Below are 12,300 nucleotides of genomic sequence, written 5' to 3'. Positions count from 1 at the left end.
CCAGTCCAGGTTCGATGCACGATACTGGATGCTTGGGGCTAGTGCACTGGGACGACCCAGAGGGATGGTATGGGGAGGGAGGAGGGAGGAGGGTTCAGGATGGGGAACACATGTATACCTGTGGCAGATTCATTTTGATATTTGGCAAAACTAATACAATTATGTAAAGTTTAAAAAAAAAAAAAGAATACTGGAGTGTGTTGCCATTTCCTCCTCCAGGGATTTTCCAGACTCAGGGATTGGACCTGTGTCTCTTGTGTCTCCTGCACTTGCACAGGGGGATAAACCATAAGGAGAAGTAATATTCAGGTAGAAAGTGAGGAGAGACATGAAGGCCATAAGAGCTATAAAAATGGTGTCATGAGAGAGGTAGAATTTTTAGATCTCCAGATTTAGTTTGTTACATTTTCTGGTATACACTCAAATGGGTTGCCAGGTCCTAAGTTGAATTTGTGCTGCCAGGAACCTCCACAAGGCCCTTTTGATGTCTTTGTTCCTCAAGCTGTAGATGAAGGGGTTCAGCATGGGGGTGACAATAGTGTACACCACAGAGACTGCTGCATCCTTCCTGGGAGATTGTGAGATGGCTGAGCTGAGGTACTCACCAACGCCTGTTCCATAAAATAAGCAAACAACTGCCAGGTGAGAACCACAGGTGGCAAAGGCTTTGTACATCCCACCTGATGAGGGGACTCTCAGAATGGAGACAAGAATTTTATAGTAAGAGAAAATAATTCCTGAGATAGAGAGAAAACCAGTCAAGGCACCGATAGTATAGCTGACTATGTTATTGGTGAAAGTGTCAGAACAAGCAAGGTTGAGCAGTTGAGGAGGATCACAGAAGAAACTAGAAATTTCTACATCCTTGAAACAGGTAAGTTGTAACACAATCACATTGTGCACCTGGGAGTCCAAAAGGCTAACACAAAAGGACAGCAAAACTAAGGAGCAACAGAGGCGCGGGTTCATGATGACCATGTAGTGCAGTGGGTGACAGATGGCCACAAACCTGTCACAGGCCATCACGGTAAGAAGCATACAATCCATACATCCAAAAAGGATAAAAATAAACATCTGTGTCAGGCAGCCTCCGTAGGAGATGACTCTGCTGTGAGATTGGATGTCCACAATCATCTTGGGAACTGTGGTGGAGATGAAACCTATGTCAACCAAGGATAGGTTGGAGAGGAAGAAGTACATGGGGGTGTGGAGGTGGGGGTCAGAGGTGACGGCTAATATGATGAGTAGGTTCCCTAGCACGGTGACCAGGTACATGGACAGGAAGAGGACACAGAGCAAAGGCTGCAGTTTTGCATCATCTGAGAGGCCCCGGAGGAAGAATTCTGAGACACTTGTTAGATTTCCAGTTCTGTGTATCTTGGACACCTCTGGAAAAAGAAAAGAGGCCTGGAAACAAAGGAAATAAGTAAATGGGCATTGAGCACTGTGCCCATATTTTGGATTCAAGTAACTTATTTCTAAGACTATACACTCCTGTTTCTCCAGCAATATTTCTCACTGTGACAAATTCCATTTGCTTAGAAATTTTCCTCCTTGGTTTCTCTTATACACATCTCTCTATAAACTTTTAGATTATAAAACTTCACAGAAAATTGAAAGGGAACAAGAACATTAGAGATAATATAATAGCCAGGACATGGAAGCAACCTAGATGTCCATCAGTAGATGAATGGATAAGAAAGCTGTGGTACATATACACAATGGAGTATTACTCAGCCATTAAAAAGAATACATTTGAATCAGTTCTAATGAGGTGGATGAAACTGGAGCCTATTATACAGAGTGAAGTAAGCCAGAAGGAAAAACACCAATACAGTATACTAACGCATATATATGGAATTTAGAAAGATGGTAACAATAACCCTGTGTACGAGACAGCAAAAGAGACACTGATGTATGGAACAGTCTTATGGACTCTGTGGGAGAGGGAGAGGGTGGGAAGATTTGGGAGAATGACATTGAAACATGTAAAATATCATGTATGAAACAAGATGCCAGTCCAGGTTCAATGCACGATACTGGATGCTTGGGGCTAGTGCACTGGGACGACCCAGAGGGATGGTATGGGGAGGGAGGAGGGAGGAGGGTTCAGGATGGGGAGCACATGTATACCTGTGATGGATTCATTTTGATATTTGGCAAAACTAATACAATTATGTAAAGTTTAAAAATTAAATAAAATTAAAAAAAAGAGAGATAATATATCTATGATCTCAGTTAAATACAGCCTACTTCTTTAGAAGTAATACAGAAAGAGAAATTCCCTTCCCCCTTTAAGAAAAAATATAATTCAAAGAAATTAAACATATTTGTATAAATCTTATTTTATTTAAATTAAATTCTAGTTATTTCCTTTATTTGGAATATTTTTACATCTCTATGAAATGAAGGAATTGTTCATCTGGATTCTAAACTAAAAATGAATGTTCACAATCAGAAAACATATTTAGGTGATATTCAGACTTTTATTATTGTTTTTCCTGTCTTCCCTCCTTCATGAAATAAGTGATTACTCAATTATCAGGGTTGCATTTTAAAAATCATTTAGTATATACTTCATTTGACTTTCGTGGACTTAAAAATTTGATCTGTATGGTTTAATTCAGTGCATGTGATCATACAGCATTAGTGACTATAATTATGGCATTAGCATACAGAGCATTGTCAATGATTAAATGATAATGAAATTTTAGAAACGTTCTTGAAATTTTTTTAATCATATACAGTGTTATTTGTTTCCATATCAACTCAGTTAAATGTCTAATGTGTGAGACCACTTTACATTTTTTGGAGTCCATTCTTTGCGGGTGAACTAATACTCCTTTATTGTTTTTCTTTTTTTCTAGCTCATTGAAGTGATTGACAAAATTGCTTATATTTGGGTTTTGTCACATGAAGGTTTTGAAAAAATGTACAAAATGATGATGTACCAGTCCAGGTTCGATGCACGATACTGGATGCTTGGGGCTAGTGCACTGGGACGACCCAGAGGGATGGTATGGGGAGGGAGGAGGGAGGAGGGTTCAGGATGGGGAACACATGTATACCTGTGGTGGATTCATTTTGATATTTGGCAAAACTAATACAATTATGTAAAGTTTAAAAATAAAATAAAATAAAAAAAAATACAAATTGTGATTACCACAATCAAATTAATTAATGTATATGTCACCTTACATAGCTTATATTTGTGCTTGCGTATATGTGGTATAAGTAAAACCTCTCATAGCAGATTTCAGGAACACAGTACAAAATTATTAGCTATAGTCATCAGACTGCATATTAGGTCCCCAGAATGTATTCATTTTATAGCAAAAGTTTGTATGCTTTGACCAACATTTCTCTACCTTCTCCAACACTAGTCTTCACAACTACAGCTCTTTAAAAAAATTTCTTATTTTATATTGGGGTGTAGTCAGTTAACAATGTTGTGATAGTTTCAGGCAGACAGCAAAGGAACTCAGCCATACATATAAATGTACCCATTCTCCCTCAAAATCCCCTTGCCTTCACACTACCACATAACATTGAGCAGAGTTCTTTGTGCTATATAAAAAGTCCTTGTTGGTTGTACATGTGTACCTTTGGCTGATTCATGTCGATGTATGGCAAAAACTATCACAATATTTTAATTATCTTCCATTAAAATAAGTAAATTAATTAAAAACATAAATGTAACACAGAACAAAAAAATATAACAGAGGGTTCATGTTGATTCCTCTCTAACTATACCTCCCCTCATGGCTGAGTAATATCCCATCGTTTATATACACTTCACATTTTCTTTACATTTCATCTGTCAATAGACATATATCCATATTCTATTTCAAAAAATATTGCAATGACAAGGGAATGTGTTGTGAAAAAGATTTAAATAGAATAATGCAAACACATCTGAGCAGTTTCCTTATCAATGAAATTGTGATGGTAATTGAACCTACAACAGGACCATTGCAAGACAGTTTTTAAAAATTATTTATATTGATTAGACCAGTGATTTTCAGTTCCATTTCATCACTTACTTACATGTGCGTATTTGAAAATGCTTAGTTACCCTGACCTCAGCCTAGAACCAATTTCAGGGTCTCTATGGGTGAGTGTCTTGGTCTCCCTTCTATGAACCAGGGCTTGATCAACACCGCCTTAGAATGAATATTGCCCAACACATAGAAAAATCTCCATGAATATCATTGATTAATACTGTCATGAATACCACACCTATTCTTAAAACATAAACATTTAATAATATTTCTTCAGATCCCACATATCATAGAAATTTGATACATTAATGATAACATTTATGATAAATTTAACTTCTCTTGGAACCTCAGTTCAATCTCACTTCCCTGCATACACATCCCCAAAACAACCAGTGTGATGAACTTGACATATATGTTTTCTTGTAAATGTTTTCATAATGTCAATATTCATTTACATATCCATAACCAGCTTTTAGGGTTTCTGTAGTAGCTCAGACAGTAAAGCATCCGCCTGCAATGCAGGAGACCTGGGTTCAATCTCTGGGTCAGAAGATCCCCTGGAGAAGGAGATGGCAACCCACTCCAGTATTCTTGCCTGGAGAATCCCATGGATAGAGGAGCCTTATGGACTACAGTCCATGGGGTCACAAAGAGTTGGACAAGATGGACTAACACACATACAACCAGCTTTTAAAAAATGTTCCCTAAATAAAATAATATCCATATTGCCTCTGAATGCACTTTGTTACCACACCAATTTGGTTAAGTCTCTACATACAACTACATCAAACAATTTCCTGACACAATATTACATAAGGAAAGACACCATTTTCTTCAGTTGGTAAATTTATGTTTATATAAATTAATCTCACTTTAACAAATTTAACACATTTAAGTGCAGTAATATATAATTTGATATATTTTATATATTAAATATTTAGTTTACATTACATATATTATTTTTATTTATATCAGTTTCTGCTTACAACAATCCAATGAAAACTCTTGTACCTTTCTCTGTTTCAGACAAATGGAAATTAGTTCATAACATGTGAGTGGTAATTAGTTAAGTTCTCACAGTGGGTGCATAACCAGTTTGGTATGTGAGTGCTCAGTTGTGTCCGACTCTATGTGACCCCATGGACTGGAGCCCACCAGGCTCCTCTGTCCATGGGATTCTCTGGGTAAGAATACTGGAGTGGGTTGCCACTTCCTTCTGCAGGGGATCTTCCCAACCCAGGGATCAAACTTGGGCTTCCTGCATCACAGGTATATTCTTTGTTGTCTGAGCCACCAGGGAAGATAATTCCCTGTACTCATTTTAGTGCAAAAATAATATTCTGTCAACTGCATCCATGCCATTTTCACCTTGTATAGGAAATCTTCTCGACCTTAAATTTCAAAGCTAGACTGCAATTTGCATGACTATTCATTGAAAACTTTATAGTCATCCATGTTAGTGCCATTATGACCTCTGTAAACTGCAACCTCAGTCCCATGATTCACAGATTCTCACTGAACCAAAAGAGGATGAACTAATTACCTACCTTCCTTTCACCTATGGGAGCCAAGTAGGTTTGAAAAGAAACACATTAGCTACAGTGGAGATGACTGAGAGCTGGTGCAGGAAAAAGCAAATCAGTGATTGAGTCCTGGGTCTTTCATTCTTGTAAGTGAAATATGTGCAATTATCTCAAGGTCTCTGTGCTTCTCTTCTTGGACATGAAGATCTAACACCCACTCTAGAATACATGTGGCACCAGAGGGAAATTGGAAACTTAATAAATATTTGGTAATTTGTATAAGGAATTTTAATCATTATTGGGATAATGTGTTTATTAATAGGGCTTCCCAGGAGGCGCTAGTGGTAAAAATCCTGCCTGCCAATGCAAGAGACATAAGAGATGCAGGTTCAATTCCTGGGTCAGAAAGATTCCCTGGATGAGGGCTTGACAACCCACTCCAGTATACTTGCCTGGAAAACTTCATTGACAGAGGGGCCTGGTGGGCGACAGTCCATGGAGTTGCAAATAGCTGGACACAACTGAAGTGACTTAGTAGACATGCGTGTTTATTAAGTACAATGCCCCAAATGTAATGATCTATCATGGCATATATGGCAGAGAGATCAAAGGCTTTCTTATCTCAGAGGTGGAGCACAGATAACATCAAATCCTAAAATATGGCTAGGCACATGAATTAAAATGTGCATGTTCTCTTCTTTTTAAACTCTTTTCTCCCCATATTCATCAAAATTTCTTCAATGACTTCTCAGTGATTGAATGCTGCTGCTGCTGCTAAGTTGCTTCAGTCGTGTCTGACTTTGTGCAACCCCACAGACGGCAGCCAATCAGGCTCCCCTGTCCCTGGGGTTCTCCGGGCAAGAACACTGGAGTGGGTTGCCATTTCCTTCTCCAATGCATGAAAGTGAAAAGTGAAAGTGAAGTCGCTCAGTCGTGTCCGACTCTTGGTGACCCCATGGACTGCAGCCTACCAGGCTCCTCCCTCCATGGGATTTTCTAGGCAAGAGTACTGGAGTGGGGTGCCATTGCCTTCTCTGTTGAATGCTGCAGATGCTATTAAATGGAAAATAACAAGTCTCAAAGAAAGTCCATGAAATAGACAGAAATAACCAGTGTTTTAACTTTTCTCTGGTCCTGTGGGACTTTCTGAAAAGGATGAAAACACTGACATAAATGGTCCACCGTGTGGACCATATTGCTCACATGTTGTTTCTATGAAAAAAAGAAGAGTTTATTCAACACTTAACTGAGTATTTTTATCCTTGGTGTCTCCCCTGCACCAACAAGATATAGGTTTTGGGGAATCAGAAATAAATGAGCCTCACTCACTTCTTTTAGTCTAGGAAGAATGTACTTGTAGAAAAAAAAAATGTACTGTCAGGGATGTAAGGAAACCACAACATCAGATCTAGAGATATTTAAACCTGATGATATGACAAATAACCTTATCATTATTAGTAACAAAATCACATATGTATTTTTCCCTTTCTTTGTGCATCCATCACATAGTTATTGCATCGAGGGTGAGCCTATTTGCTTAGTCCCAATCCAGAGGTTCTGTATTAGTGAGGAATCCGTCAGTGGATAATCCTAAATCTCAAAGATTCTAAGAAATTGCCCCACAATACACTTAAGAATGAGTGAAGCAAATAGGATTCAAAACTAAATGTTTTTCTTCTCTGAGTCCCATGCCCTAAATTTCATTGTTTATAGACTTTCTGAAAGTTTTCAGCAGAGGTAGAGAGGTATAACTATGGGTACATCTCGAGTATATTATTTTAAATGTTTTCATTTTCCTTAATAGGACTGGACCCCAAGACTGATTTTGTGTCTCCTTCATGATTGACTTAGCTCATTCTAACTATAGAGGAGAAAGTGGACAGGTGAAGTGAAGTCAAAGAACAGCATAAACAGAGATCTACCCTGAAGTATCAGGTGCCAGTTATTTCTATGGCTTCATCTGTGATCTCAGACATTCTTCCTATAGTATATGTGGCAAGTGATACCTGCCCAACACTGTGCCCTCCAGACAACTCCAAGGGGAAGGGCACAGTAAGCAGGGAGTCTCTGCCAGGAAGTGACAGGACTGTTTGGGTGAAAAGGGGAAGGCTGCCCTGATGCTCTGTGTCTGGAGTCAGTCTGCCCAGACTGACAGGATTCAGACTTGGCTTTAACACTTTAACATGAACTGGTAGATATGACGTAAAATGCCCTGCTTCTTTCCTCTTATTAAAATAATAATAATATGTGCACTAAGAATTTGGGGGAGATTATGCAGACAATCAAGCAAGAGCCATAAAACGTACCTCAGAGCCTGATACTTAGGAAGCCTTGAAAAACAGTACATGATGTTATGATTAGTTTTATCCTCCTCATTTTCATCATCTATTCATCACCATTTCATTTTCTTTAAATGTGTGAAAGAAAGTTTACAGAGACCCATTTGGTGCTCTGATGGGAAGGATGCCAGCCAGAACCAGAACCAGTAAGGCGTATGCAGAACTCTGAATGAGAGTTCTCATATGCCAACCAGAACCAAATACATAAATTTCAAAAGTCATTATTCCAAAACCACGTAGATGGGTGCTTTTCTACCTTTCTATGAAAACTATCATGTTTGTTGCTCTTGAGGAGGAAATAATGCTGAATAGTCCTGGTGTCAACCACTGTCTCCCTCTGCACTTACTGGGCTAGGCTGCATTTCTGCTGGAGCATGACCAGGGAGAAAAGACTTACTGCCCCTCTCCTGCCTGGTGTGTGATGAAGTCTCAGGGTCCTTCCTCAGGATGGGCAGGAAGACACACTCAGACTGAACCTTCTGATGCAGGTTCCTACAAAGGATGGAGACATAGGTGTGGATTCACAATATTAGAACAGGCAAACTAAACAGCTGGAAGCACTAGCCAATTATTTTTAATGGTATGACCTTAGGGCTCAATGCCCAAAGCTCATCATTAGTCAGTTGGTCCATGTTATCCCAATCTCTAGAGACTTGTTAATCCTAACAGAAAGGAAAAGGAGAAAAGTGAATGTCCTGGGAATGTCCCGCCTCTCCTCAGGTGGTTGTTCACCTCTCCTCTTTATGTCTTACTTCCAAGTTGCAGGAGGATAACATAAAATTCAGACTTTTTTCTCAATTTAATCACACAACGTGTGATTTCAATATTTGTAAGTCTCTTTATTTATCATGAAATCTAGGCATATTAGGACTTTTTACCAGGATGTGATATACTTTCCATTTTCTCAGTTAGTTGCCTCTAGGTATAAATTCTTGTTTTCATTGCCTTACTCCTTGCTTAGAATGGCATTTTATATCATGAAGATTTACATTTTTATCTCTAATTTGAATGAGTCTTTGTTTCTGAGTTTTTCTCTAATGGAATTACATTGCCATATTAGAAAACCTTATTTAAAAATTTATTGGAATACAGTTGATTTACTGGTATGTTAGTTTCAGATGTACAAGAAAGTGAATCAGTTATACATCATACATATCCACTGTTTTTTAGGTTTTTCTCAAATTAGTCTCACAGAATGAGTTCCCTATGCTATACAGTTCAGTTCAGTCGTGTCCAACTCTTTGCAACCCCATGGACTGCAGCGTGCCAGGCCTCCCTGTCCATCACCAACTCCTGGAGTTTACTCAAACCCATGTCCATTGAGTTGGTGATTCCATCCAACCATCTCATCCTCTGTCGTCTCCTTCTTCTTCCACCTTCAGTCTTTCCTAGCATCACGGTATTTTCTAATGAGTCATCACTTTGCATCAGATGGTCAAAGTTTTGGAGTTTCAGCTTCAGCATCAGTTCTTCCAATGAACACTCAGGACTGATCTCCTTTAGGATGGACTGGTTGGATCTCCTTGGAGTCCAGGGGACTCTCAAGAGTCTTCTTCAACGCCACAGTTCAAAAGCATCAATTCTTTGGCAATTAGCTTGCTTGATAGTCCAACTCTCACATCCATACATGACTACTGGAAAAACCATAGCCTTGACTAGATGGACCTTTGTTGGCCAAGTAATGTCTCTGCTTTTGAATATGCTGTCTAGGTTGGTCTTAGCTTTTCTTCCAAGGAGCAAGCATCTTTTAATTTCATGGCTGCAGTCACCATCTGCAGTGATTTTGGAGCCCCCCCCCAAATAAAGTCTGTCACAGTTTCCATTGTTTCCCCATCTATTTGCCATGAAGTGATGGGACTGGATGCCATGATCTTCATTTTCTGAATGTTGAGTTTTAAGCCCACTTTTCCCTCTCCTCTTTCACTTTCATCAAGAGGCTCTTTAGTTCTTCTTCACTTTCTGCCATAAGGGTGGTGTCATCTGCATATCTGAGCTTATTGATATTTCTCCCAGCAATCTTGATTCCAGTTTGTGCTTCATCCAGCCCAGCATTTCTCATGATGTACTCTGCATGGAAGTTAAATAAGTAGGGTGATAATATACAGCCTTAATGTACTCCTTTTCCTATTTGGAACCAGTCTGTTGTTCCAAGTCCAGTTCTAACTGTTTCTTCCTGACCTGCATACAGGTTTCTCAAGAGGAAGGTCAGGTGGTTTGGTATTCCCATCTCTTGAAGAATTTCCCACAGTTTGTTGTCATCCACACAGTCAAAGGCTTTGGTGTAGTCAACAAAGCAGAAGTAGATATTTTTCTGGAACTCTCTTGCTTTTTCTATGATCCAACAGATGTTGGCAATTTGATCTCTGGTTCCTCTGCCTTTTCTAAGTCCAGCTTGAACATCTGGAAGTTCACGGTTCATGTACTGTTGAAGCCTGGTTTGGAGAATTTTGAGCATTATTTTGCCAGCGTGAGATGAGTGCAACTGTGCAGTAGTTTGAGTTTTCTTTGTCATTGCCTTTCTTTGGGATTGGAATGAAAACTGACCTTTTCCAGTCCTGTGGCCACTGCTGAGTTTTCCAAATTTGCTGGCATATTGAGTACAGTGCTTTCACAGCATCATCTTTTAGGATTTGAAATAGCTCAATTGGAATTCCATCACTTCTACTAGCTTTGTTTGTAGTGATACTTCCTAAGGCCCATTTGACTTCACATTTCAGGATGTCTGGCTCTAGATGAGTGATTATATCATCTGGGTCATGAAGATTATCTGGGTCATGATTATTTGGGTGATTATCTGGGTGATTATCTGATTATCTGGGTCATGAAGATCTTTTTTGTATAGTCCTGTGTTTTCTTGCCACCTCGTCTTATATTTTCTGCTTCTGTTAGGTCCATACCATTTTTGTCCTTTATTAATTATCTGTCAATGATAATAAAATTTAAGAACTCTCTTGAAATTTTGACTCATGGTGATGTTTGGCAAAAACCATCACAACATGGTAAAGTAATTATCCTCTAATTATAGTAAATGAATTAAAAAAATAGGCACAATATTCTCCAGGTCACTCCATGTTGTCAGAAATCGCAGGATGTCCTTCTTTTTATGGATGAGTAATATCCCATTGTTTATATATACACCCAACATCTTTTACCTATTCATCTTCAATAGACACATTTTCACTATTCAAGTAATACAATGATTACAAGGGAATGCAAATATCTCTTAGAGGTTCTGATTTCATTTCTTTGGCACCTACCCTGAAATGGGTTGCTAGATCCTATGGTAGTTCTATTTCAATTAGTTGCAGCTTTTAACTTTTTAAAGGAACCTCCATTCTGTTTTCTGTAATGGCTGTATCATTATTCATTCCCACCAACCAAGTACAAGTGTTCTTGTAACAGTGAGCAGGGAGCAGGGAGTCTCTGCCAGGACTGACAAGGAAGTGAATGACATGATGGTTTGGGGTGGCAGAGGTATTGCCCACATACCTTGCATCTTGAATCAGTCTGTCCAAAATGACTGACTTCAAACATGATTTTATCATTCTTTAACACATGATCTGGTTGCTGTTGTTTAGTCCCTAAGTTGTGTCCGACTCTTTGTGACACCAAGGACTGTAGCCCGCCAGCCTCCTCTGTCCATGTGATTTCCCAGGCACGAACACTGGAGTCGGTTGCCATTTCCTTCTTCAGGGGATCTTCATGACCCAGGACTTGAACCTGAGCCTTCTGCATTGGCAGGCAGATCCTTTTACCACTGAGCCACCAGGAAAGCCCCATGAACTGGTACATGTTACATAAAATATTTCGCTTCTTTCCTCTTATTCAAATAATAGTAATGTGTGTACACATAATTGGAGAGAAATTATGCAGATATACTCAAGAAGGAAATATAAAACTTATACTTCAGAGCCCGACACCTAGGAAGCCTTCAATAACAGGACAGGACGGTATGGTTCATGTCATCCTCATCATGCTCGTCCTCAACCCCATCACTGATCCTGTAATGAACTGAAGTGTTAGTGGGAAGGGGGACAGAGGATGAGTTGGTTGGATGGCATCATCGACTTAATGGACATGAGTTTGAGCAAAGTCTGGGAGATGGTGAAGGACAGGGAAGCCTGGCGTGCTGCAGTCCACAGGGTTGCAAAGAGTCAGACACAACTGAGTGGCTGAACCACAAATGAACAAGGGGAAAGTTTACAGAGGTGCACTTGCTTCTCTAGTGGGAGGGATGCCAGCCAGAACCAGGCCATTGAGGGTTAAAGCAGATCTCTGAATGAGAGTTCTCACATCTCAACCAGAACTAAGAATATGAACTTCAAAGTGCTTTATTCCAAACCTGCATAGATTGCTCCCAACATTCCCTTCACCATCCTTTTCTCCCTAGCACTTTCTGGGCTGGGCTGCATCTCTGCTGGAGCATGACCAAGGAGC

At 39.5% G+C, this 12,300-nt stretch overlaps 1 pseudogene; it reads right to left on the bottom strand.

Moving 5' to 3' along the window:
• Positions 1–420: 420 nt before the first annotated feature.
• Positions 421–8,239, bottom strand: LOC109560934 (olfactory receptor 7E24-like; annotated as a pseudogene).
• Positions 8,240–12,300: the final 4,061 nt, after the last annotated feature.

This window comes from Bos indicus, chromosome 7 (assembly GCF_029378745.1).
Source record: "Bos indicus isolate NIAB-ARS_2022 breed Sahiwal x Tharparkar chromosome 7, NIAB-ARS_B.indTharparkar_mat_pri_1.0, whole genome shotgun sequence".
Lineage (NCBI taxonomy): Eukaryota > Metazoa > Chordata > Mammalia > Artiodactyla > Bovidae > Bos > Bos indicus.
This window is presented reverse-complemented; position numbering and strand designations above follow the sequence as displayed.